At 48.5% G+C, this 26,699-nt stretch overlaps 1 protein-coding gene and 1 long non-coding RNA gene across 3 annotated transcripts in view; both read left to right on the forward strand.

The window, feature by feature from the left end:
* The first annotated feature begins 5,616 nt into the window (after nt 1–5,616).
* Nucleotides 5,617–7,977, forward strand: LOC138916157 (uncharacterized). The gene is made up of 2 exons (XR_011423003.1): nt 5,617–6,860; nt 7,621–7,977. It is a non-coding gene; the product is annotated as an uncharacterized lncRNA (long non-coding RNA).
* A 3,631-nt stretch (nt 7,978–11,608) lies between these two features.
* Nucleotides 11,609–26,699, forward strand: part of SRGN (serglycin) — a 47,955-nt gene continuing 32,864 nt past the window's right edge. Inside the window, exons 1-2 of one of the 2 annotated variants that reach the window (XM_070226376.1) lie at nt 11,609–12,163; nt 23,954–24,029. The gene's annotated coding sequence lies outside the window, so the exon portion shown is untranslated. Of the gene's footprint in view, nt 12,164–23,942; nt 24,030–26,699 lie in introns of those variants that run through there. The other variant, XM_070226372.1, reaches the window with a different exon arrangement.

The raw sequence follows: 26,699 nt of genomic DNA on the forward strand, positions 1-26,699 counted from the left end.
CAATTCACATTCTCACAAGTAATGCACAAATGTATCCTTCCCTGCTTCCTCACTAGCATCAGAAGTCACTTTTTACCACCTTTTGCTTACCTGATGGTGGAAAATGGTATCTCGTTATTTTAATTTGCATTTTTCTGACCACCTAGCAAGTTTGAGCATGATGGCACAAACTCTTTAACCTACAGATGAGAAAACCAGGGCTCAGAGAAGAGCACTGATCTTGCCTCTCTGTAACATAATCTTCATTTCAGTGGTTAGCACCGCGGCGTGGGGCTCAGCAAAGAATCCTAGATCACTTCCCAACTTGCCAAGTTCCCTAAGCGTCCCTCATTCAAGCTCTGAAGGAGAGTGGGAAAGAAGGACATGCCTCATTTTCCTCTGCCAGGCCTGGGAGACAAAACTTGTTCTGCCTGTACAACCCTCCAGTGATTTTCTAGCCTTGTCTCAGAGACCGGTTTGGGGGCATTGAGGGTAGGGGCCTTGCTGATGCAGGCAAGCATGGCTGGCTGTGGAGGTAAGTAAGTTATCCGGCCCGCTTGAGGCGATAATCAAGCAGTCACATGTGTGACGAATCTCTCCCAATGGCTGGAGGCTGCAGGGAAAGGTGGGAAGATCTGTGGACTGAACATCAGGAGGCTTTGGGGGCGTCGCTGCCCTCTCAGAGCCTGTTTTCTCCCCTCTAAGAAGAAGGGGTTGGAGGCGCTGAGTGTATCAGACACATAGCCTGGGAAGGAGGCGGGCCCTCGGGGATTGGCGATCCAGGACCAGACAGGACAGACAGTTGTCCTCACACATCTCAGACAACAAGAGCATTAGAAGGAGTAGGCCACGCCCAAATGAGCGTGTGTGTGTGTGTGTGTGTGTGTGTGTGTGTGTGTGTGTGTGTGTGGCTGAGGATGCAGGTCACCTAGGGGAGGTGGGACTAGAGCTGAGCCCAAAGGAAGGGACCGTGGGGTTACAATAGGCAGAAGAGTGTGGCATAATTTGTCAGGGAAGAGATGGAAAGGAAAGTTGGGGGTGTTTTAACACCAAAGGCCCGGAGAGGAAAATGAGAAGAGGAAGCCCGGCTGAAGAAGCCCCTGAAAGAGGCAGCTATGGAGACCTGAGGCTGGAGAGAGAGGCTGAGGCCAGACGGGGCGGCCCACGAAGGACCTGAATTCTAGGTGAGGAGTGTGGGCTTGCCCTGCAGGCAGGTGGAGCCACTGACCACTAAAGCTCAGGGCAGGGGCAGGCGGCAAGATACAGGGTGCTTTAGTTTTCTAAACTAAACTAACAAATTATCGCAAACTTGGTGGCTGGTGTAACGAACTACCAAAAACTTGGTGGCTTAAAACTACACAAATTTACTGTCTTACAGTTCCATAGGTTAGAAGTCTGACATGGGCCTCTGGGCTAAAACTAAGGCGTCGGCAGGGCTGCATTCCTTTCTGGAAACTCGAGAGGAGAATCTGTTTCCTTACCTTTTCCAGCTTCTAGAAGCTTCCTGCATTCCTTGGCCGTGGCCCCTTGCTCCATCTTCAGAGTTAGCAAAAGCAAGTTGAGTCCTTCTGGAATCACGTTACTCTGACCTCTTCTTCTGCCTCCTGCTTCGTTTTTAAGGACTCCTGTGACTACTTGGGTCCCACCTGGATAATCCAGGTTATTCTGTATTTTTGGTTTTTTTTTGAGGAAGGTTAGCCCTGAGCTAACTACTGCCAATCCTCCTCTTTTTGCTGAGGAAGACTGGCCCTGAGCTAACATCCATGCCCATCTTCCTCTACTTTATATGTGGGATGCCTACCACAGTATGGCTTGCCAAGCGGTGCCATGTCCGCACCCGGGATCCGAACTGGCGAACCCAGGGCCACCGAAGCAGAAGGTGTGCACTTAACCACTACGCCACTGGGCCGGCCCCTATTCTGTATTTTAAGATCATCTGACCAGCAGCATTAATTGCGTCTTACAACCTTAATTTCCCTTTGCCATGTAAGGTAACATAGTCACAGCTGCCAGGGATTCAGATGATGGACATCTTTGGGGGGCGGGGCATTATTCTGCCTACCATACTGCGTTAGTTGGGAAACTTTGCAAGCAATAAATAAATAAATATTAAACAGAAGAAATACATTGGCTTAAATAACAGGCCTCAGTATCTTCCTCTCTTGGATCTGCTTTCCTCTCTGTTGGCTTTCAGGCAGTCTCCTTCTATAAGGGGCCCCTGGCAGCACCAGGCTTACATCCTACCAGCCTGGCAATGTGAAAGAGGAGTCCCCTCTCCCAGTAGTTTCAGCATAACCCAGGAAGATGGGTATTGACTCTGATTGACCCAGCTTCTGTCCAGGGCTATCCTTGGACCAAACACGGTGGCGTGGCAGACCACTCTCCTTGGCTAGGCATGAGTTTCACATGCTCTCCTGGAGCTGAGATGGGGGAAGGGCCACCAAACCACATGGACTGAGAGTTGAGGATGAGTGGTTCCTTAGAGGGAAACTGGCAGACTGCTACCCAAAAAAGAACAATGGTGGTAATCATTGCACAACACAGTGAATGCACCTAATGCCACAGAACTGAACACTTAAAAATGGTTAAAACGGTAAACTGCATGTGATATGTATTTGCTAAACAAAAAATATCAATCATGGCCTTTTGCTAGACCTGTTAGAAAAGAGGATCATTGTCTTTTTCTTGGAGATTACTAGGCTGGTCCAAGCCTAGCTGGGAGCTGCTGGGGCTGTTGTGTCATCCATCATGTGGAGAGAAGACCCTGCCTGAGAGCAGAGATGACATGAGGAAAGCAGAACCCAAAGATGCAGACAGATTCCTAATGAAGCCCTCACCTACCCAATAGATTCCCTCTTAAGCTTAGATCAATTCACTTTGAGTCTCTGTCATTGGCAATGAAAAGAGTACAGACTTAAAAAAAAAAAAAAAAAAAGACCCCTGGCGCCATGCCAGAGGAGGAAGATATCAACTTTCAAAAAAATCACCAACCTATTTGAGCAACCAATGCGTTCTCGCTAAGCTTATCAGTTCACAGTGCCCAGTTAGAATGAAAAGGTGTAATATTGTTATGTACATGAAGCTCACGTGAAGCAAACTCCGTGTAAGGCAATTCAATTTAATAGGAAATATAAATTGGGAGTTATTTCCTTAAAACTGTGGTTCTCAAAGCGTGGTCCTTGGATCAGCAGCAGCAGCAGCATCAACTGGAAACGTTGAAAATGCAAATTCTCAGGCTCCACCCCAGACCTATTGAAAGAGAAACTCTAGGTGGCCTAGCAGCACAGGGTTTAACTAGCCCTCTGGGTGACTCTGATGCCAGCTCAAGTCTGAGAACCGCTGTCTTAAAGGTTCTTTGTTTTGTAGTTTTCCTGAGTATTTTAAACATGTCACTTTGAACAAATAGATTCAACCACGGATTTTCAGGGGATACAAATTATTGCATAAGGTGATATGTGATACACATGGGAGCAGATGTGTCATATTAAATTATTTGCCTTAAAATGCTTAAATAAAAACAATGTAACTACAACTAAAAAAAAACGATAAGGAATGTTGGGTAGAAAACAGAAAGAGAAACCCACAAATAGCAGCTACAGGACAGGGTGGATCAAGGGCAGCCTGGAGGCAAGAAAGGATCGGAAAGTCCTTAGATTTCGATGTGAGATGTTGAGGAAATGGAAAGACAGGAAGAGAAGCTTTAAATCAGTGGTTCTCAAACTTTTTGGTCTTAAGACCAGTTTATACTTTTAAAATTACTGAATTTTGTGGCTGCAGGTTATATCCATTGATGTTTACCATATTAGAAATTAAAACTAAGAAAAAAATCTAAATAATAATAAACCCATTACATGTTAACATATTTTATGATTAATTAATAACTATATATTCCAAAACAAAAAAACTAGTGAGAAGAGTGGCATCGTTTTACATTTTTTCAAATTTCTTGGTGTCCGGCTTACGGGAAAGACAGCTTGCTGGATTCTCCTATCTGTCTCTGCATTCAGTCTATTGTGATAACACACATCACAAAGCTTCTGAACTCCACTGTACCTTGTAAGAGAATGAGAGTAAAAAAGACAACATCTTAGCATTACTGTGAAAATAGTTTTGACCTCACCGACCCCTGAGGTCTCAGGGATTCCCAAGGGTCCCTGGAAGCACTGAAAAAACCCTGCTGCTCACTGAAGTTGGGTCTGGATCTGAGTCCTGGTTATGCTGCTGAAGCTGGGTACCAGAGGGTTACTGTAAATATTCAATAAGAACATGATCACCCTTTGACCCTGTTCTCAACACAGACATGGATGAAAAGAAGCTAACCTTGTTAATTTGCTATTTTCTTGTTTACCCTGAGGGGTGACTCAGGGGTCACAAGGAATTATGAGCTTGTTTTGCAGAAGAAAAAGAATGCCTCCCAGGAAGTTACATCACCAGATAATCAGCCCTCAGTTGCTGTTGACACCCAGAAGTGTGATTGCCCAAGGGCTTGTCTGGGGTGAAAGAAACACAGATTTCCCCTTTGTTTCTCTAAAACTCCTATTGCCAAGTCCCTTAGCTCCATAAAACCCCTGCTTTCTTCTTTTGTTGTGGTGGAATTGACTGAACCTATCCTCCCACCTTCTCATTTTGGCGAATTTGAATAAACCTTTCTCCATCTCTAAGCACTGACGCCTTGGTGATTGGCTTACTGTGCATTGGCACACAAACTTGAGATTAAGAGGTTCTATATCACTAATTTCTAGGTGTATGATCTTGAGCAAATTAATAACCTTTCTGAGCTTACCTTTTCTCATCTGTAACTGAGCTCGCTTCATAGGTTTGTGGTGAGGGTTAAATTAGGTAGTATATGTGCCTGGAACATATTCAGCACTCAGTAGATGTGACCCCTTTCTATTGTTACTGAAGTTCTGGGCTGGGGAGACTGGGTAAGAAGCAGTGTCCTTGGCAGGAATAGGGATGTAAAGGGCAGGAGCCTGTGGGAGGGGTAAGAAAAGTTTGACTGGGTCGTGTTGAATTTGAGCTGATGATGGGCCACCCAGACGGACCAGCCGGGTTGGAGCTCTGGGGTCAGGTCCCAGCTGGAGGTTGGGATTTGTGAGTGGTAGATTCACAGGGGGAAATGGAAGATGTCAAGGCCGAGAATGCCAGCTCTGTGAGGGCAGGACAGTGTCACGGAGCCCCAGCTCTGAGAACAGTGCCAGCTCAAAATGCGTTGTTCCGGAGCAGAAGTGGAAATGGACCAGGGAAAGGGAAGGATGACTAGTCCTGGGGTACAGAGAGGAGGGAATGGCTCCAATGCCACCGTCCTGACTAACAGGGATGCCAGGCTCCTCTGGAAACATCTGTTTTTAATCAGCAAGGGGCTCTTTTCTGAAGCTTTGGTTGAGACACCCTCCTTTTAAATTGGGACCACTTAGCTAGGCTCAAGATCTGCACAAACAAGGGTCAGAGAGGGGTCTTGGCTGTACTCTGGCCCTTTAGGTGTCGCTTCACACTCAGTCGCTTATTTACGTAGGTTACCTTGCCCCTGAGTTGTCTTATTTCACGTTGTGGAAGGGAGAAAAGGTGTGTTTTCATGTGACTCTTGAAGTCGGGATTTATAGCAGAGGATCATTGACATTCTAGTCCTTCTTTACTGTCTCACAGAAGAGTAAAGAGGAGCTGCAGGCCAGACTCCAACTTTGCTTCTCCCTCTGCGTCCACTCCTGCAGCAGATGCGCAGGGGTTGCACAGGATGGGACCCTCCCTCTCCACCCTCCCCTTGGCCCAGTGCTCTCCTTTTCCAGGATATGCTTGCAGTCTCAGAGGCAGCAGCTACTTGTCCCCATAATTTTTCCATCAAGCCTGGAATGGACATTTTTAAAAATTTAATTTAATTAATTAATTTTTTTAAAGGAAGATTAGCCCTGAGCTAACATCTGCTTCCAATCCTCCTCTTTTTGCTGAGGAAGACTGGCCCTGAGGTACCATCCGTGCCCATCTTCCTCTACTTTATATGTGGGACGCCTACCACAGCATGGCTTGACAAGTGGTGCCATGTCCGCACCCAGGATCCGAACCAGCGAACCCTGGGCCGCCGAAGTGGAATGTGCGAACTTAACCACTGTGCCACCGGGCTGGCCCCTGGAATGGACATTTTTAAGGCCAGTATGATTTCAATAAAGTCCTTCTTTCTTAATTTTAAATTTTATCTCAGGCATCTTAGGGCAGTATCAGTGGCTGAAAACTACTGGGTAGTGGAGATCTGGGAAACTTCTAGACTTTGGACTTTAATTCTTAGGGAAATAATTCCCTTTTACATGTGCTTTTGCTATAAGCTGTGTATTTTTAGAATTAATTTTGTCATACAATATGAACTTTCTGCAGAGCGCCTCTTGGTGATCCTTTCTTGAATGGATGTATCTGATGGCCTGATCCTTCCTGTAGGATGCTGAAGGACACAGAGACAGGTCACTGAAGCTGGTCCTCCTTGGGATGGACTCTGGTTTTCCTTCAGCTAGCGCATTAGCATCACTGTCCTCAAAAATGACCCATGGTCAGGCCATCTAGAGATGGGGATTTGACACCTGTGGCTCCTGTGGTCCCAGAAGGAATGGGTCGTGAGGATGCTCCCCTGCTCCCTTGCTGCTCTCTGAGCCTGGCAGAACGCATGTACCTGGTTGGAAAGCTGGTTCAACTGGCACTGACGCTTGTGTGCAAGTCCAGAGCCCTGGATCCCCTTCATACTTGCCTGCCAGGAGCCTCACTCAGACCTGACCCCACTCACCACATGCCAGACACGGTGCAAAGCACACGGTGCAAAGGAGTGTGTGCACCTTGTCTGACCCTCCCAACAACTTTATGAAGCAGATGTCATCCCTGAGGCCCAAGTCACAAAGCTGGTAAGTGCCAGAGATGGCTAATTTTTTATGTGTCAGCTTAGGCTATGGTGCCAGTTATTTGGTCAAACACGAGTCTGAATGTTGCTGGGAAGGTAGTTTTTAGATGGTGTCTTGGTTCATTCAGCTGCTCTAACAAAGTTCCATTGACTGGGTGGCTTACAAACAACAGGAATTTATTTCTCACAGTTGTGGAGGCAAGTCTGAGATCGGGGTGCCAGCATGGTCGCGTTGTGGTGAGAGCCCTCTTCTGGGCTGCAGACGGCCATCTCTGGCAGTGTCCCCACAGGGTGAGAAGACAGCGAGCTAGCTCTCTGGCCTCCTGTAAGGACACTAGTTGCATTCATGAGGACTCCACCCTTATGATCTACTTCCCTCCCAAAGGCCCCCTCCTAATCCCATCACACTGGTTTCCAATTTTAAACATGTGAAGTCTGGGGGACATGATCAGTCATCGGGGATGAGATTAACATTTAAATCAGCAGACTTTAGTAAAGCACATTACCTCCCATAATGTCGGTGGGCCTCATCCAATCATTTGAAGGCCTTAAAAGAAAAGACTGAGGTCCCCTGGGAGGAAGGAATCCTGTCTCCCGACTGCCCTTGAACTGAAGACTGCAGCATCAACTCCTGTGGGAATTTCCAGCCTGCCGGCCTTCCCTGTAAATTTTGGACTTTCCCCTAAATCACATTAGCCAATTCCTCAAAATAAAGGCCTCTCTCTCTTTCTTTCTCTGAATCCGTGTGTTGTGTGTCTCTGGAGAACCCTGACTAATACTGAACCTGAGACGGGATCTGAGACCAGCATGGACTCTACAGCCCTGGAGTTTGATCACTACCTTGTTCTGCTTTCCAACTCATGCTGGTGCTGACTGGCTGGAAGAGTGGTCCAGGGCTGGCCTGAGCAAGCTCTGGGAAGTTGAAGGCCCGAGACTCCTCTGGCCTCGCCTGGTGAGGCCCCAGGCAGACCCCCAGGTCAGCACTGGCTTTCCCTGCTGGTGGCCATCCACAGCCCGGCCACCTAAGTGTGGACTGCCCAGGCCCCTTGAATCTTCTACTTTATTCTGGAGGCAGACCTGTTTCTAATGTGTTATTTTTGTATATAAAGTAGCCAGCTTACTAATTTTTTCCTTTCCATTGTCGTTTGAAAAACTGTGCACGGCTTACGTGAGCAGTGTCTGTGTCTGTGTCTGTGTTGTGGGATCAGAGTACCTGTGTGTGGGTTTGGGGGTAGCTTCCTTCACCGGCACAGTGTCAACAATGATGGTGAAGCATCTGTGAACTCAGTTGTTCATTTATTAATTCAACACATTATGCAGGGCCTACTTTGGGCCAGGCACCGCGCTGGGCTCTGGAGCCCTAACAGGGAGCGAGACACAGTCCTTGCCCTCAGGGTGCATGCGCTCCAAACGTCATCCCTGGAGCCCAGCTGGAGGGGCAGTGAGGAGCAGTAGAGTTGGGAACCAAAGGCTGTTTGCTATCTTAGCTGTTGGTCATTGTAACTAAGATACCATGAACCTAGTAATGTCCTCCATTTGAGTCCAAGACATTGGCATTTCTTAGAGCCAGCCGGCGGAAGTGACCTGATTAACCATCTATTCCTGATGCCTCAAGGGCGAAGACCATGTTTTTTCCCTTCTCTTCCCTTATCCTCCTCCTTATTCTAAATAGGACTTAAGGTAAATTTCACCAGGTTGATGAGAAAAATAGAGGAAAAAAATGAAGATATGAACATAAAATGGAGCCAGCCAAGAGAATAATACAGAAGTGGACACCCTCACTTTGGTAGGTCACAGGATTGACTCTGAGCTTCTTAGAAACCAATGAGAAAAGGGAAACTAGATCGATTACACAGTTCAACACCGTGTCCATGAAATAAAACAAGCTAATGACTCAGGAAAAACCCACCCTGGGCAGGATTTTTTCCTTCTCAATATGCTTTCTCCTTGACTTTGTGATTCGTTTTGCTGAAGGGAAGCCCATTTATGGAAAAGTGTTTCTGAACGTGACAGAGGTCCTAAACCTAAGTAGAGGTCCATCTCTCACTGTCTCCAGCTGACCTAGTTCCTGGCCCCAAAACTAATCTTGCAATAGGCCTGTGTTTCTGAAACCAAAAGCATCTCATGCAGATAACAAACAAGATGTGTGCACACTGTGGTTAATCTGTTTTGTAGCAACCCTTGTTTCCTCTTTTGCAACTTCAGGTTCAATGGGACTTGACATAAACATGAGTCATGTAGGCCCAGTTCTTAGGCTGATATAATTTGTGTCTAGGCCCTAAGTTAATTCAAATTTTCACTTCTACCCCTTGGAGCGTTTATCAGACCCGGCAATCAGTAAAGGTTTATTGAGCGCTTCTTTTGTGCAAGGCCCGGCACCGGGCCCTGCCTGGGGACCCAGGCTTCCAGCTTCCAGTAAAGGGGAGATGGGAAGTGAAGGATGGAGGAAGCAGGAAGGAGGAAGTGCAGGTATCCAAAGCTTTGGGAACACAGAAGAGGGAGCCTGAAAACTCAGGGAGCTGGAGAGGCCTGGAAACTTCTTGGAGGAGATGGGACTTGAAGGATGAGAAGGGATGGGGAGGAAAAGAGGGCACATGTGATGACAAGGACTCAGGCTGGGGTGGCTGAACAGAGTTCAGGCACCAGGAGGAGACTGGCCTGCGTGGAGTGGAGGTTCATGCAGGGGAGGAGGGGAAGAGAGTGCAGATGGCAGAATGTTCAGGGAAGCCAAGGCTGGAGCTGCTCCCTGCTCCCGTATCATCCGCCCGGCACGGGAAAGGGCAACCCCTGCTTGTTCCTCATGGCACCCCCTCAGGGGATCTTTAGGAGTAATCCAACATGGGACTTTCTGAAACAATTTGTTACTTGGGATTTTACGGACTTTTAAAATTTCATCATCTCTGAGTGTGGCTAGGGGTCAACATTAACATTTCTGTCAGTGGAAACTGCAGGATCCCAGCCACTGGCTTTGAGGGAAATGTGCAGAGTCGCTTGGGATCATGTCAAGACTCTGAAATTGGTTGCAGGAATATTCCTTTTCCATCCTTTGGGGAAAACAACTATGGTTATCTTTCTTTTGGCATCTTGAGAGAAACTCAAGGAAGTGTCTTGGCCCTAAACGTGCTGGTGTCTCAAACGTTTGGTTCTTCTTTGAGCCACTAGACCACATCCTCGAAAGAACCTTCCCAGTTAGATGGGGGACCCGGGGAGTGGGGGGGTGGGGTGGGGTGGGGAGGGCGGGCCCAGGAGGCTGGCACCGGCCAGGATGAAGAGCTTGCAATGATTTCATCTAGTATTTTCTCCATTCTGCCTGCAAGGAAATGGAGACTCAGGGAGATTACATCAAAAACTTGTCCAAAGTCACAGAGCTGGAAGGAGGCAGGACTCCGCCTTCAAAATTCAGGTGACTGCAAAGCCCAGCTCTCGCTCTGCCATGCCTCCTTCCTTAGGAAAAGGAACAAGTGCAAAGGCGAACGGCACCCCCAGGGCTCTGTCAGCAGAGGGCTCCCAGGCGATTTTCCCAGGGGTTCCGGTGCCATGGGTGGGGGGCACCTACATTTTCCACACCGGCCAGGGGATTCTGATGCTCCCTGTGCTCCCTGCATGTCCGCCCGGGGTGGGGGGTAAAGGGCCTCTACTGGGAGCCTCCTCCGAGGGGCAGGGTGGAGACCCACGGGTGCTGGGCTCTTGACGAGGAAGATGGGGCAAGAGCACAAAGAAAGGAAGTTGTTCTTTCCGTGGAAACTTGTATGAGAACAAAGATGAGGGCAGAAGGATGTGTCACACTTGTGGGCGCAAGAGCTGTGGAAACTGCTGCCGTCTGACTTCGGCTCCCTTCCCCACCCCTTCCCCCGCTGCTGATGTCACACCAAGAGTCTCCGCGGCCCTCCAGGGCCGGGAGCAAGGTCCGAGGGTCCCGACGCATGGCTTCTCCTCCAAGCTGTGTCAGGAAGCTACTCTGCTCCCTTGAGGAGGGCACCCCTTCTCTGCCCACAGGCTCCCGTGCTGCAAAATGGAGGAGCCGGCCTCAATCTTCAGCCACAAATTCTGGACCTGCTGCAGGGGCCCTTAACCTGTCAGGGACCCAGGCTCCTTTGAAACCTGACAGAACTATCAGCCCTCTCCTGAGGGAAAGGCACATGCCCTCAAATTTTGACTAATGGTTTTAGGGAAACTAGTGGACTCCCAAAGCGCATGCGTGAAGCCCTGGGGATCCGTGGGCCCCACCTGAAGCACTGCTACTTGGTCTGGAAGCCTCTGTGACTGCTGTGTCCAGCGGGGTAACCTCTAGCTGCAGGTGGCCACTGAGCACTTGGAACGTGGCTGGCCTGAATTGCGGCGTACTGTAACTACAAAGTGCATGCTGGATCTTGATGATTTAGTAGGAAAGAAGAAAGAAGATATCTTACTAATGATTTTTATATTGATTACATATTAAAAGATAAGTTGGATGTTTGGGGTTAAATAAAATATCTTATTAAAACTAATTTCACCTGTTTCTCTTTGCTTTTTAAAAGTGTGGGTAGAACATTGGAAGTGACAGCCGTGACTGGCACCACGTGCCATTGGACAGAGTTGCCCAGTGTCGGCAGGGACTCATCACCCTTTCCCCTCAGTCAGCGGCCGCCCTTCACAACCTATGTTTGCTTCACTGTGAGCCCATCACTTCCTCTTTCTGGAAGACGCAGTTACGAGAATGGGCAGGGAAGTGTTTGCAAGACAAGCTATAAGTCGTATCTTCCCAACTAGATTGAAATCTCCTCGAGGGCAGGGGCGTGCCTTATGCTTCTGGGTCCCTCCAGAGATGGGCACCCAGCAAAGGAATGGATCCGCCTTTGACCACTAATGAGACTAAAGTCCCGGGTAGCACTGGTGTGTTAGTTTCCCAGGGCTGCCCTAACAAAGTCACCAGCTGCCTGGCTGAACCCGGGAATGTGCTAGTTCATGGTTCTGGAGACCCGAAGTCAGAGGTCAGGTGTCAGCAGGGCTCTGTTCCCTTCAAAGGCTCTAAGGAAGAGTCCTTCTTTCCCTTCTCCCAGCTGCTGGTGGTGGCTGGCCATCCTTGGCTTGTAGGTACATCACTCCAGTCTCTGCCACCGTGTCACCTGGCCTTCTCCCTCTGACTCACATCTTCCCTCTGTTCCAAATCTTCCTCTTGTAAGGAGAATTGGATTAGGGCTCATCCTAATCCAGGATGACCTCATTTTACTTGATTACATCTGCAAAGACCTCTTTTCAAGCAAGGTCACATTCTGGGGTTCCAGTGGACGTGAATTTTGGGGGACACTATTCAACCCAGTACAATTGGTGAGTATCTTTTGTGAGAAAGATATTTCCAAAGAATCTGGTTATTGCTTCGGGAGTTTCCCTAGCATCTCCTGACCCCAGTAAAGGGGAGAACAGGGTACCTAGTGTGTGCCGGGCACTGGTCTAAACTCTGGGGACACAGTGATGAGCACGACACAGTCCTTGCGCTGATGGAGCTCACTTTCTAGCGCTGGAGACAGACGATCGATACGTTGGTACAGAGTCTGATGGCAGGTTGTGGTAAGCAGGGCGGGGGCATAGGAAGGAACAGAGGGGTAGAGGTGGTGGGCATTTTTGATAGGATAGGGTGGGCAGAGGCAACATTTGAGAATAGAAGTGAGGTGACAGTGCATCACAGAAGTATCTGGGGACAGAGATTCAGGGCAAAGACAAGACAAAGTGCAAAGCCCGGGAAACAGGACTGTGCTCGATGAGTTGAAGGAACACAGGGAGAGGGCAGGTGATGTGCGTCACCCACCAAAGGTGCTGGGGCCTGGATGGAGCAGAGGGAAGGCCTGGGCTAGGGGCTGGGCATCCGGCCCCGGAGTCCAGAGCTGCTGGGCTGGGGTGGGGCAGCAGTGGGGAGGAGTCCTCCAAGGCTTCTGGCTCATGGGTTTCACTTCCTCCAGCCCCACTTCCCCCATCGTTTGGCTGAGTAGGAGGCTGGTTATCCTTGGCTCTCACTGGAGCGGTCCAATGCCATTGTCATCTTGGCTTTTGTAGACAGTAAGAAGGGAACTGGGTCTTTGCTTTGCTACTTCCTCTTGAAGCTCAAGGTCTAAAACCCCTTCCTCCATTTCTTCCTTGTTTTCCCCAGGGACAGGCCTGAGACTTTTCACTCTGTCTCTCCAGGGTTTGAGGCTGGCTCCTACTTTTCTCTGGAAGGGGACAGGTAGCCCTCAGCCTCCTGCATGGGTGGGCTCTCCACCTGGCTAACCCCTTCACCTCCTTCAAGCCTTCACTCAGATATCACCTTCTCAGATAAGCTCCCCTGACCACACCATTCAAGAAGAGTGCAACCTGCTTCCACCCACCTGTCCTCTTGTTTGCTCATTTCCCCCCAGCACACTGTATAATTTCCTCAAGCATTATGTGTCACTTAGTGTCTCTCCCACTCCTCACCTCCATCCTGCTAAATTGTAAGCTCTGTGAGGGCAAAGATTTGTACCTTTTCTTCATTGCTACAGCCCAGGCACCTAGAATAGCACTAGGCACATAGTAGGTACTCAAATATTTGTGGACTGAAATGAATAAACAAGTGAATGGGTTCTGGAGAAGAATCTTTTGTTTTTCCTTTGCTGAGGAAGATTTGCCCTGAGCTACCACCTGTGTTAGTCTTCCTCTATTTTGTATGTGGGTTGCCGCCAAAACCTGGCCACTGCTGAGTGGTGTAGGTCCGCTCCTGGGAGCTGAACCCAGGCCACTGAAACAGAGTGCACTAAACTTAACCAATAGGTCACGGGGCCTGTGTGAGAAGAATCTTAAATGGCTGAACTAGTAGAGTCCAGAATGATTACTCCCCTGCGCCTTCTCTTACAGGGGAAGTGAGATGCAGAGAACAGAAAGGAATTCTTTAGAATACTTCTAGAGTGTGCGTGGCCTGGTGCCAGAAGCAGTGGGGAGTAGAACAGAGCCTGCCCTCAAGGAGTTTGCATTCTAGTTGCAGGGTGGGGGGGTGGTGGAAGCTCCCCTCCTTGCACAACTCTAGGGGGCACCATTTTCATAGAACACAATGTAAGTGGTGCCCTAGGAGTCTGTAAGGCAGTCGTCTGGGGGTGAGGTTGGTGAGGACAGGCTGTGGAGGCACCAGAGTGTAGGGCTCAGAAGAGAGAGCACAGCTGTGTAGGGTGGGACAGCTCGGAGGGAAGGCCCAGCCCAAGAGCATCACCAGGCCAAGGCCAGAAGGAGCACAGTCAAGGACGGCCTCCACAGAGTTCTCCAGGCCCAGCACAAGCCCAACCCGGGCCAGCGCCCAGGAAGTGAAGGCTTGATGAGTGGGCGGCGATGCCCAGGCTCCCGTCTTGGGAGCAGACTTCAGGCTTGCTCTAGCACCTGGCCCTCTAACCCAGCGGGGCTCACTCCCCTTGATTCTCTTCCTCTAGCTGGTGGCCTTCACTCTGGCTGAATGGTAGAATCTAAAATCCCCTGGGGAGTTTAAAAAAACACACACCAGATGCTGGAATCCTCAGGGATTCCAGTTCAGGTGGTCGGGAGTGGGGCCAGGCGTCCCCTCACCAGGCGATTCTAATGTCTAGCCAGATGGAGAACAGCTGCCCCACAAGTGTCACCGTTGTCCCAGTACTGTGGAGGGATCCAGGGTGAGGATTCCTAACCTCACAGCTCCACAAATAGAATTCAAAGGAGTCTGTGGGCTTGAATGGGAATAACTCTAACTGAAATTGAGTATTTTTTCCATCATGGATGTGGGCGTCAAACCACAGTAGTGTCAACAGTGCCTGTGACTTTGTCACCCATAGAAATCACAGATATTTTCATATTACCTTGTGGTGGTTGTGGGTATCTCGAAATATCATTTAAGCTCATCCCTACTTCAAAATTAAGCTAATTATTAGACTTGCTCCTAGAGTTTGTTATTTAATGCATTCGTAAAGATGCACATATATCACCATATCACAAGTCTTAAAAGATTTTGATTACTGGTATTCGAAGTGATTGTTTCCATGGAAATCTTATGTATCTTCTGTATTTTAAAACAGAATTCTGTGAAGGGATCTGTCGGGGAGGGGCAAATTACCCCTTTCTGCCCTTGTCCTGTTCTTATGGCTGGATTAATAGTAAAATTGACACAAGATCAGATTAACAGGAGAGAAACCCAGTTTCATTATGTGTGCATGGGAGAATCATGAAAATGATGCTCAGAAAGTGAACAAAGCAGGCAGGGTATATATCTTTTATATAAAGAGACAATAAATTTGTAAGGAACGACAGGACAAGGAAGCTTAGGTTGGGGGAACATAATTAGTGAGGAATTTAAGCAGAATTTGGGCTTCTTGTAACAAGGTTTGTTCACACAGGCAGCTCGGCCCTGAATTCCCCAGCTCTGGTGACATGGATGTCTATCTCCTGACGCTGGAAGGGTAACTTGCCTGTGGGAGAACAGAGAGAGGGAGGTCAAAATGCTTTTTTTTTTCCGCATTGGCTGCCTCTCAAGTAACTTGAATTCAAAATAATCAATATGCCATTGTGGGATATTTGGGGCTGGCCTGCCAGGTCTGTAGGCTACCCCAGATGGCCAAGGGGTCCCTGACCGAGCTGAAGAATGCCTTTGGAGGAGGCCCCCTGCTGACCCTGGCGGAGGACACAGTGGCCGCAGGAGAAACAGTCACTCCTCTCCTCCTTTGTGGCCTTTGGGCAAAGTCACACCATTCATGGTGAGGGCTGTGGGACTTCCCCTGGGGGTGGGTGCCCCAAGCTCACTCACCCTATTTCCCATCTCTTGGCAATAGCTCCCCTTCGCCCCCCGGGCAGCCTGGGGGAGGGCCTCCTGTCCATGTCTGGCTGGTGGTTTCCTTTCCGCCATGTCATCCCACTGGGGAGGGACAACCCAGACAGCGAATAAACAAAAGCTCAGACTGGAGGAGAGCGACAGTGCCCTGAGCCTCAGCTGATGTCTGTCGACTATGCTGCCTTCTCACCCTTCCATCTTGGCCCCTATTATTGGCATTTCAGCCAGAGGCAGGGGAACAGGAGACCCCTCGATTCCCGTTGGCCCTCCTTGAGTGCCCTTCTCCAATTCAGCAGACACGGGGCACCCAAGGCTGACCCAGACACAGTCCCTGCCCCAGGGAGCTCACAGCCCGGGAGGGAGTCAGAGCTAGGAACTCAGAGTTGGAAGAGATGGAAAGCTTATAAAGGTGTGGAGCTGAGGGCTGGTGTAGGTGGGCAGAGCAAATCACAATCAGCTGGGTTAACTGTAAATGCCGCTTCCACACTCTCCTGCCTGTTCCTGGGCTGTTGGTGCGTGGCTCAGTGGGACCACAGCTGTTTAGTGGAAACAAGAAGTAGAGGCACAGGGAAGAGCTGGAGAGAGGAGTCTGGTTCACTTCCTGGGCTGCTCAGCTCATGCTGAAAAGATACCATTTCCTGGCAGCCTGGATGCAAAAGCCTTTGGCCCACTTTTCTTTCAGATTTCAGCGGGGGCAAGCACTCTGGGTCACTGTGGGTTGGTTCTTGTTAAAATCCTGAATGCTTTCTCTGCTTGAGGAGGAAGGTCTTGGATGGAGAAGAGTGTTCACTGCCCAGCTCACAACAGCGTCCTTGGAATCCTTCCCCCGACCCCTGCGGACATGCCGGCGGAAGGCACGCACACTGGTGACCAGTTGTTGAGAGGTGGCGGTGTCATCATGGGGGAACTTGACCTCTTGGCTCAGCAGCCAAAAACAAGGCTTTGAGAAACAAAGAGAATTGTAATTGTGGGTGGCGGGAGTCCTGGAGGGGAATCAGAGAGCCCGGGGCAGATGGCTGGGCTGCGAGTGGGAGGTCACTGAGGTACGACCCTGTGTAAAAGTCTGTCAAATGGCGAGCCCAGGAAATGCCCCGAGTCAGAGAACAGGGCCCTTACACATGACCTTTTATCCTCATGGGGTCGGGGGACTCTTTCAGCCCACAGACCCTTCTCCCCAGGAGAATTCATGTGTATTATTTAAATTCTACATGCCATTTCAGAGATTCTCACCCAAAGTGTGGAAACCCCATGTTTGGAGGAGGAAGAAATAAAGCTAGAGACTTTCCCCACAATCCATTGCTCAGCTGGTGGCAGAGCCAGGACCCCGGGTCCCTGCTGGCTTAGTCTGATGCCCTCTCCCCTCCTTTTACTGTCTCCCTTGGAGAGGAGGAAGTGGGATGGAGGGTAGACCACACTTTCGGTTCCACACCATAGCAGGGAAACTGACTGGTAGAAATAAATGCAGGACACCACGGGCATGAAAGGTGGCAGAGGCCTCTACTTCTCCCTGGTTCTCACGCTCCCTCTGAAATCTTGATTCCACTGCAAAGGACCGGCAGGTTTTCTCCCTGAGGCACAACCTGGGGGAAGGTGCAGAGTCTTCCAGCCTCTTCTATATCTAGGACCTTCCTCCTCAAGCAGGGAAAGGTTTCAGGATTTAACAAGAACCAACCCACGGTGGACCCCACAGTGTCCGCCTTGCTGAAGTCTGAAAGGAACGTGGGCCAAAGGCTTTCCTGCCTGGGCTGGCTGGAAATGGTGTCTTCTCAACATAAGCTGAGCAGCGCAGGACAGACACCCCTCCCCAGATACCTCTTGGCAATAGTGGAGGGGCTGCCGGTGACAAAAGGAACCTCCCAGAAACAAGTAGAGGATCACCCACAATCTCCCAACTGCCTCCACCTACCAACAAGGGGGAAAGGGTGGGCACTGTGCTTTGGTGAGCTGAGCCTCCCAGAGTCGGGGCTGACCGAACCCCCAGAGGGCTTGAGAGGAATTCAGGTGGCAGGTAGCCAAGGCTGGGGTTTGAGAGAGCTCTGCCCAGAGGCCTTGGGTTTTCTGAGTCAGTGTTCATTTCAGATATGCTGTTTCCCTTCTGTTGTGGGTCCTGGCTATTGATTCAGAAAATATGTCATTCTGAAGAGTCTGGGGCAAAGGCCTGGGTGACTGATATGGGCAGGGCTTAGTAGTGTCTGTAGGAGTGCGTGGATTCAAGAGTTCTGTTCCAGTTTTCACTGTCTAGGGTCAGGTTACTTTCTGTTTAAAGTCAGTTCTGGGTGGACCAGTTCATTCCTCTCCTCTGTTTTTTCTTCTCCTCTCTCTCCTTTTCTTCTGCATTCCCCAATTTTTGCCACCACCAAAGAAAGGCCAACTCCCTTTTCCAGCCTCCAACCAATTTTTTAATTTCATGGTCAAGTTGACTAATCTGGGGCAAAATACAGGCTGATTAGTGAAGAAACTGTCTTAGTGAATATTTGAAAACGGGAATTTAGGTAAGGATGGTTTATAATCAGCATGTCTCGACTAAACTGTGGTCTTAAAAAAGTTTATTCTCAAGTTTTCTCTTCTTTTTTATTTTTTTGTGAGGAAGATTGTCACTGAGCTAACATCTGTGCCAATCTTCCTCTATTTTGTACGTGGGATGCCGCCATAGCATGACTTGATGAGCGGTGTGTACGTCCACACCCGTTATCTGAACCCATGAACCCTAGGCCACCAAAGTGGAGCTGGCGAACTTAACCACTGCACCACCAGGCCAGCCCCTCTCAAGTCTTCTTAAATTAAGAAATCTCCCCCCCTCGGTCTTGTTTGCATGATTCATTCACTTGATCTCAAGAGTTTGGTAAGTAAAGGTAAATTTCATCTCCACCCTTGCCAAAATGAGTGAGATTTCTCTGGGTCTAGAATTATGTTTGGAGGCTCCTTCTGTGCAAAATTCTCTTGATTTATAAATGCCTCTGAATACTAAACAGAGATGAAGCAGGAGCTGCCATGACCTCTTTTCAACAGCCCAGGAGGCTCAGGTACCATGAGACTTGCAGAGACAATGACCCTCCCCACATAGCTTTTCTATATATGTTTATCCCACGTGTGGTCACCTTTGAAGGACAGCATGGAGTGGGAGGAGTTTTTTATATCCTCTGTCATAACTCTTGAGTAACGTGTCAAACCAACCCAGGAAATTTCTTAGGAACAGAGTGTAGTTGAGGAGCTGTAGTATTTCTCGGACCGGGGAGCCGATGATGAGGCATGGCAGTTTGGGAATTACACAATCTCTGTTCATATGCATTTCTTAATGGTTCATTGGATACAGTTAAATGAATCCTTTCAGTTCCTGTTGGTTTAATAAAAATAGCAAAAGAAGCATCTATGGGATTAGGAGAGGAAGAAAGCCCGACAGCAAATTGTGTTCCATTCGACCCAGTGTACACCGTAGCGATCAGAGGACATTTCTGAGAGCTCATTTTCCTTTTGACCTCGTGTACTTCCTGTGCTTGGCTGCCTCTTCCGGGCATGCTGCCCGGGCTGGGCTGGGGCTCCTCTGCAGCACGGCCCTGACAGACTAGTGGCAACCGCCAGCTACTGAGCGTCTACCGCGCACGAGCAAGCACCGCTCAGCTCCCTGCAGGTCCCCGCCACAGCTCTGAGCGGCAGCTGGCACTACCCGCATTTCACAGATGGGAAAAGGAGGCTCAGAGGGTCTCAGCAACCTGTCCAAGTGAGGCGACTTGAGGTGGCAGAGCGGGGCTCATGACCCAGGTCTGTCTGATTCCAGAGCCGGTCCTCCTGTGGCCCCACCACCCACCCTGTTACTTTGTTGCCACTTGTTTTTCTCAACGAAATTTTTTCGCAGTACAGGAGTGAGAAAGTCTGGCTTCAAGGAGCTCGCAATCTGGTTAAGAAGAAAAGATGAAGCATTTATTTCTCTGTACAATGAGGAGCCCAGAATTCAAGGATTCTTTTTTTTTTTAAAGATTTTATTTTTTCCTCTTTCTCCCCAAAGCCCCCCGGTACATAGTTGTATATTCTTCGTTGTGGGTCCTTCTAGTTGTGGCATGTGGGATGCCGCCTCAGCGTGGTTTGATGAACAGTGCCATGTCCGTGCCCAGGATTCGAATCAATGAAACACTGGGCCGCCTGCAGCGGAACGCGCGAACTTAACCACTCGGCCACGGGGCCAGCCCCATCGAGGATTCTAATTGGAGCCTCAAACCAGATGGGCTGAACTGCAGGATGCTGGAACAGAGCACTGTGGGAATTCTGGTTAATTCTGGCCGAGCTGTGTGTATGAGGCTGTGGTGGGGAATTGCAGTGGGAAGCAGTGCAAGTTGGAGGGACCAGGACTCATTCCCCTAGATGATGGGTAAGATATAGACAGTATCGCAGCAACCTCAACAGCTAGTATTTATTTGGGGTTCACCAGAGCCAGGTTTTCAGGGCTTTACAGGTTTTGATGCATTGAGTCCATCTTATACCCCTCAAGGCAGGTGCCATCGTTCTGCTCACTTCCACATGGGAAACAGAGACATAGAGGGGCTGTGGAGCTTCGCAGGTCCCCCAGCTAGTACCCGGGGAACAGGGATTTGAACCCGGGCTAGCTGGCTCTAAGCTCTTACTCCTTACCCAAAGGACGGGCTAAGTTAAGCAATACCCTCTTGTAGACTTTGCCATTACACTTATCAGAATTGTAATCATTCGCTTCTGTCTGTTTCCCCGCCCACACTGTGTCTCTGGGAGGGCAGGGGTTGCTGTCTTGCTCTCAGGGGTAATTCCAGCACCCAGGCTAGTGCCTGGCGCACAGAAGGCACTCAGAAGTTTTGAAGAATGGATGAAAGGCACTTGAGGGAAAGAGCATTCCTTTCTATGAGCAACCCCATCCATCCCACGGGTGCCCACTCAGCGGAGAATACGATCAAATCACCTCACTTCCTCCCACCTGTTTCTTCATCAGCAACATGAGGATGAGAACAGAGGTGAAACGTTAGAAAACAGTCCAGTGGTTCCTCAACACAGAGTTCAACACAGAGTTTCCATAAAACCCTGCAATCGCACTCCTGGGGAGGTACTCAAGAGAAATGAAAACACACTGTATGTCCGCACAAGAACTTGTACGTGAATGTTCATAGCAGCATTACCATGATAAGCAAAAAGTGGAAACTACCCAAATGCCCATCAACTGATGAATGGATAAACAAAATGAAGTATATCCATGCGATGGACTATCATTCGGCCATGAAAGGAAGGAAATATTGATATATGCTACAAGATGGGTAAAACTCAAAAATATTGTGCTAAGTAAAGAAGCCAGTCACAGAAGGCCACACGTTGCATGACTGCATTACGTGAAATATCCAGAGCAGAAAAATCCACAGAGACAGAAAGTAGATTAGTGGTTGATGGGGGCTGGGTGGAGGGGGATGGGAGTGATGCTAATGGGTACAGGGTTTCTTTTCAAAGTGATGCAAATGTGCTGCAATTAGATAGTGGTAAATGTCCTAAAAACCACTGAATTTAAAAGGGTGAATATTATCATATGTGAATTACATCTCAAAAAATCAGTAGAAGTGAAAACAATGTCCACGAAAATAATCCATGACCAATCTATAAATGAAAATTTGGGTGAGTTTATTCTGAGCTTAAATCTCAGGATTATAACCCAGGAGAGTCTTTCCACAAAGGAACAGAGCACTCCAAAGAAGTGGGGGTACACGGGGTGGTTATATACCCTCAAAGAGTATGTTTCACATATGATTGAAATGTCCCTTTTACAATAGTCACGAGGCTGCTCTGTCAGCACAGTGATTGATGGAAACGGCAGATAGGTCTGCTGTCTCAGTGAACGCAGCGGGGTGGCAGGTGTGTTACCTCGGGCTGGGCGGTCACAGATGAGCGCTGCAATTGGTTCCCAGTCTAAAGAAAGATGCTTAATCTTTAAGGAGACGCCAACATTGGGAGGGGGAGGGAAGTTGCACCTTTATCTCAAGGGCCTTTTGCTCTTGCCATAGGGAATCTCTAAAGCAGACATACAATGCATGCTCAACGGCCTCCGGCAGGCCCTTTTGGAAAGACAAGGTCAGGCCGAATTAGGTTTACACCAAATGGCTTCCTCACATACTCCAATATATCCTATTACTTGCCATTTTTATTTGTCAACAACATACTAAGTTCTGCATAAATTTAGGTTGACTACTTATTAAATTTTGTAGAGAATTTGGGGGTCTGGGCATAGTTTGAAAAATGAGGGGTTTTCCACGCATAAACAGTCAATCAATTTTTGACAAAGGAGCCAAGAATATACAATGAGGAAAGGATAGTCTCTTCAATAAATGGCGAGGGGAAAACTGGACAGCCATGAGCAAAAGAAGGAAACTGGACCACTACCTCACACCATACACAAAAATTAACTCAAAATAGATAAAATTCCTAAAAGAACTCCTAAAAGAAAACATAGACAGTAAGCTCCTTGACACAGGTCTTAGAGACGATTTTATTTTTTTTATTTATTTTTTTTTTTCTGCTTTATCTCCCCAAACCCCCCCTGTACACAGTTGTATATCTTAGTTGCATGTCCTTCTAGTTGTGGGACCCCACCTCAACGTGGCCTGACGAGCGGTGCCGTGTCCGCGCCCAGGATCTGAACCCTGGGCCGCCACAGAGGAGCACTCGAACTTAACCACTCAGCCACGGAGGCGGCCCCAGAGACGATTTTAAAAATTTGACACCAAAAGCAAAAGCAAAAATAAGCAAATGAGACTACATCAAACTGAAAAACTTCTGCACAGCAAAGGAAACCATCACAAAATGAAAAGGCAACTTACTGAATGGAAGAATCTGTTCTTTATAAGCCTGCGGGATTTGCTTTGTTTGGTTTTGTTTTTAGATTTGACAAATAAAAATGGCAAGCAATAGGATATATTGGAGAATATGAGGAAGCCATGTGGTATAAACCTAATTCGGCCTGACCTTGTCTTTCCAAAAGGGCCTGACCGAGGCTGTTGACCATGCGTTGTATATCTGCTTTAGAGATTCCCTATGGCAAGAGCAAAGGCCCTTGAGATAAAGGTGCAACCTCTCTGCCCCTCCCAACTTTGGCATCTCTTTAAGGATTAAGCATCTTTCCTTAGGCTAGAAACTGATTGCTGTGCTCACCTGTGACCGGCCCAGCTCGGGACAATAGACTTGCCTCCTGCTACGCCCACCAAGATGGCAGACCCACTACCTGCTGTGTCCATCAAGCGCTGTGCCGACAGGGCAATCTTGTGACTATTGTGGGAGGGACATTTCAATCATATGTAAAGCACCCTCTTTGGGGGTATATAACCACTCTGTACACCTCATTTCTTTGGTGCCCTTTCTTCCTTCGGGAAGAAAGGCCCCAGGCCATGGTCCTCAGATTTCAGCTCAGAATAAACTCACCCAAATTTTCACTTATAGATTGGTTGTGGATTATTTTCGTTGACAGATTCCACATATAAGTGAGATCATACAGTACTTGTGTTTCTCTGTCTGACTTATTTCCCTTAGCATAAAGCTCATGGTCTATCCGTGTTGTCACAAATGACAAATTTCCTTCTTTTTATGGCTGAATAGTATTCCATCATATCTATATACCACAATTTCTTTATCTAGTCATCTATCAGGGAGTCAAGAGAATTCACATTATAGATGGGGAATCTGAGGCCTACCAGAGGGAAAGAATGTGCCCAGGAGAATTGGTAGAAGATCCAAGGTAGAAGTCATCAGACTGGCAGAGCTAACTCTGGGCATTCATTAAAACTGCTAAAATTATGTGAATAATTTTATGGTTGTGGTCATTTTTCTGAGAGGAGGGTTCATCAATGTCTTAAGGAGTTTCTATAAAGGCTTTAGGAGGTAAGAACACTTTGAGGGGCATAGACTCCTTTGAGAAAATTATAACTGAATTCCTTGGGGTGTCATGTTACCATTTTCCTAGTATATAGCAATGCCAGGCTCATAGCAGATGCCCCGACACTATTTAGTGAATGAATGAATGAATGGATAAGGAATGAATGAATAGATTACTGGATTGATAAGTGAAACATCTCCTCTACTTAATTCCAGTGCTCTTTTTATCAAGTCACAAATGCAAAAGTTAATCCTAGCCCAAAAAGGACTGAGGACTTTGGATCCATCACCTGACTGTCCTGTGCCTCCAGGATAATCTTCCAGGATCTGTGCTTTCTGGATTGGGCAGACCTTGAGAAGCGCTCTCTGAGCCTTCCGTTGGACCAGACTGTCAGCTGACCTGAAGATGGTCCTATTGTATGTAAAAGACTCAAGCTTTCCCTTTTTGACTTTGCCAGGTGTCAAGAAATCCAACCTCTTGCTCAGCTCTGGTCCTTGGCAGTGCAGCAGGGCAGGGACAGGAGCCAGAGAGAGGTGAGTGGCTAGAAGTCCAAAGTTTCCTTCCATTTCCAACTAGTGATTCTCCTGGGGGGTGGTTTGGTTTGGAACACAACAAGGTCCATTCCTTTAAAAAAATCACCAGGCAGATCCTTGTATTTTAGACTTCAGTCACCTTGGCCCAGACAGACCCACATCAAAGGGCTGGGAGCAAGTGAGAAAGGAAGAGTGGACCCAAGGCTGAGAAAGCTGAGAGGAGAGCTGGGCGGTGACTTTCATTAGCTTTGAGACCTTCCTGCGTTATCTGACAGTGGCTATTGGGAAAGAGCACCAGAGTTGGAGCCCAGAAGCTTGGATCTGTCTTTGGTTACTTAGAAGCTGAATGGGCCTGGCCATTGGAGACAGAGCTGCGTTCAAACTCTGGCGCTCTCTTTGCCTGGGGTATGACCTAGGGCAAGTTGCTTCATTTTCTGAGCCTCAGTTTCCTCTTCTATAAGAGGAGGACCCCGATCCACTTTGATCACCACCATCCTGTTAGCTCCTTCCTCTGGAACTTGGTGATACGCTCAGGAGGAGGGACTGTCCCCTGTCCCATTGGATTGCCCTGAGGGCAGCAGACGCCCGAGATTGCTTCTGCATCAGGCAGGGCACTTTTCCTATCTAATGTTGAGGGCTCCTGCCACGTGCTGGGCTCATAGGAAAGTGAAATGCTTACTCTGAGGAACCTCCCTCCCCTGGAGTCTGTGGCTCTTCTCTTGCCTCATTTTCTTCCCCTCTTTCCCAGTTGCCCTTCACGGGACACTGAGGACACTATGTACTGAGTCTTTTTAGACAAGGAAGGTGAGAAGGAGTTCTATGCCAGTCACTCTTTTTAATGACTTCTCCAGGCTCCTTCATGAACTCAAGGGAACCGAGGTAACCACTCAGGAGTAGAGGGCAAGCTGGTGGCAGAGCAGGACGCTAGCTCTACTTCTTGTGCTAGGATTCCACAAAGGCAGCTGGTTCATAAGGTGGATTGAGCAAAATTAGTGATTATCAGGGAGCCACAGAACTCCCTTCTCACTCACCCACCAGAGGCTGGGCTCAGGCTTAGAGAGAGAAGGGGTTGCGATGGAGATGGAATGATACCGAGGACATTTCTTGTATCCCATTTATTTCAGAGAAAGCTTTCTGGGTCTTTTAAAGCATTGGTGATCCCAATGTGCAGGAAAGTTTGAGAACTAAGAGGCTAGAATAAGGGAGCTCGTAAGCCTGGGCTCCCACAAGACCAGTTGATCGACATAAATAACGAGTAATACATGGGAGGCGGCAAGTGGGGAGAGCTGTGGAGTAAGGAGCCAAGAGACCTGGTCCTAATCCCTCTCCTCCTCTGAGATGCTGTGCAGTCTTGGCCAAGGCACAGCCCTCCAAGGGGCTCAGCTCCTGACTGATGTGAGGAGGGGCCTGGGCCTAAATCTTGGTTAATATCAGAATCACTGAGGAGCTTATAAAAAAGCTCCTAAGGCCTAATTCAGGAGGTCTGAGGCTGGTTCTGGAATCTTGTTTATTTCCCCCCCCCCCCCAAATTCCCCAGGGGATTCCAATGTGCAGCCAACTTTATTTAGCTAGCATACACCAGAATCGCTGGAAATTTGTTAAATACCAATTTTTGGGTCCACCCCCAGAGTTTGTGATTCTGAGGATCTTTTTGGGGTCCCAGAATTCACATTTCCAACAAGTTCTCAAGTGATGATCATTTTGCTGGTCTGGACCACCCTTGGCCCAGACCAGAGCAAGAGGATTAAACCATGGCTGGACAGTAGAATCACCTTGGAGCCTTGCAACTCTCAATGCACAGGCTGCGCGAATTAAATCCATCTCTGGGGTGGGACCAGGCATCAGGATTTTCCCTCCAACATTGCATTATGAAAATGTTCAAGTGTGAACAGCCACATACTCACCACCTAGATTCTGCCATGGCTGGTGACTCTGCTTGCTTTATCACCCATCTATCCATCCACCCATTGCCCCGACGTCAGAGTTTCTTAAAGCTCCAGCTCCCCAGTGTTCAGCCAAGTTTGAGAACCAGGTGCTAGTGTTTCTGGGCTCCTCCTCTGTAAGGCTCTTTCTGGCTACAGTCTGCAGAATCTCTGCAGACATCCCCCCACCCTCCTAGGGTTTGCCAAGAAAAAAGACATGCATTTATTCAGCACCTACTGAGTACCATTGGGGAACCCCTTCCTTTGAGCTGAGTCTAGTGAGAGGTTTCATTTTCTGAAATGTGTTAAAACCAGAGAAATTCAGACCAAAGAGCCTAGTATTCTTAGTATGTGGCCCTCTGCTGGTGGGGAGGGTCCTGCTGTCGTCCCATCACTAGGACAGGACTGGATTTGGGTGTCCTTGTCCTGTATCTCCTGTCTAATAAAGACTGGAAGGGGATGAAGCTTTCAGAGACAGCACCTTATTCACTGATTCCAGGGTACTGACCAAGCTGTCACTGTGAGACCTGTGCCTGCCTTTGGACCTCAAGGCTTTGTGGGAGCCAGTAAACTGTCCTTCACAATACAGCATGATCCTATAAATGCTCTGCCAAATCCCCCAAGGCTTACCAAGCACTGGAGACAGCCTTTGGAGCCAGCCCTGGAGGGGAGAAAGAATTCTACCTTGTGGAAGCTTCCAGAAGGGCAAATCTGACCAGTAAGCATCCCTCCTCCCACCCTATTGGGT

This window comes from Equus caballus, chromosome 1, assembly GCF_041296265.1.
Source record: "Equus caballus isolate H_3958 breed thoroughbred chromosome 1, TB-T2T, whole genome shotgun sequence".
Classification (NCBI taxonomy): domain Eukaryota; kingdom Metazoa; phylum Chordata; class Mammalia; order Perissodactyla; family Equidae; genus Equus; species Equus caballus.